The sequence below is a fragment of the Rhagoletis pomonella genome, unplaced genomic scaffold (genome assembly GCF_013731165.1).
Source record: "Rhagoletis pomonella isolate Grant_MI unplaced genomic scaffold, Rhpom_1.0 Rhpom_scaffold_00015, whole genome shotgun sequence".
In the NCBI taxonomy this organism is placed as follows: Eukaryota; Metazoa; Arthropoda; class Insecta; order Diptera; family Tephritidae; genus Rhagoletis; species Rhagoletis pomonella.
In genome coordinates, this window is record NW_023458569.1 from 1,006,320 (window position 1) to 1,007,566 (window position 1,247).

Below are 1,247 nucleotides of genomic sequence, written 5' to 3' on the forward strand. Positions count from 1 at the left end.
ACAAATTTTAGTATTTAGTATGGAAATATTCAATTCAAATACGCCTATATTAAAATGAAGCAATTTACTCTTCACTCAAAACTCAAAATAAATAAATTTAATTTCCATGCTGCCTGCAATGGGATTTGAACCCTGATCCTCTGAAATTAACAAGCATCTTTGCGAACTCAGCTACAGCCAGACATGTAAATGTGACATCAAATCTCGAGTTAGAATCAACACCACAGCACGGGTGCGAAAGTATTATTTTTAAATACGAACATTTTAAAACGATAATCAAATAAAGAATATTAATTTTTACTACATTTTTAGTAAAATTTTTCTTAATATTACAACGTGTTTTTTTCACTCAGTGTATGTATGTATATTAGGGTGATTCAAAATTTAAACTGTTTTGAATTTCGACTGGGAACGTTCGGATTCTTGAAAATAATAGGGAGGACAAGTTCTTTCTAAAATTTCAGCTTATTTGAACAAGATTTAGAGGTCGCTCAACGCTGTTGTTTGTTTGCCGGAAACTGCAGATTTTAAATGCATCTTTATAAAAAAATAGGTACATTTTCATCAAATCTTGTCGGGTTTCGTTGAAATTTCGTAGGTAGGTTCCCAAATATCGGTTTGTTAGAACACAGTTTATATTAGTTTGATAAATTAGTTTTAAATACATATATTAATTAGTTAGTAACTAAGTTTTGCCTTATAAAAAATGAATATTTGCAATAATTTTTTGTGTTCCTTAACCAGTGAGCATATGCTTAATACATCTAAGATCATATTACAATTCATACCAATAGTGGACCTCATCATTAAATATTACTAATCATCAAATAAAAAAATCACCAGATAAACATCACTCATACGCCATGTTGAATCCAAGTGTTTTCCCCGTCATTGCAAATATTAATATTATAATAACAATATTTTGGCGCATGCACCTTTGTCAAGTGTTTGGCTAAGCTTCTCTTTCAATTTATGGTGTGGGTCTTGATGTTGTGACAAAAAGGCCACGGACCTACAGCTTTACGCCGCCTCCGAACAGAAATGGCTTTTGCGAGAAGCTTTTTTAAGGCAGAAATACACACGGAGGCAGTGTTGGGAGTTAATCAATTAATTTTTCTATCATACCGCTAATACCCAAAGAGCAAACAATGATTTCGATGAATTTTTCAAGCCCTTGTGTTTATTTCAGATATAATAATGACATAAAACTATTACACATGGTGCAAGTGTTTAATAACATCTTTTTT

General features: G+C 31.5%; 1 protein-coding gene across 3 annotated transcripts in view; it reads left to right on the forward strand.

Annotated features, from left to right (window-relative positions):
- LOC118749364 overlaps positions 1-1,247 on the forward strand; it is a 910,564-nt gene that overhangs the window by 587,456 nt on the left and 321,861 nt on the right. The gene's annotated exons all lie outside the window — the stretch shown is intronic.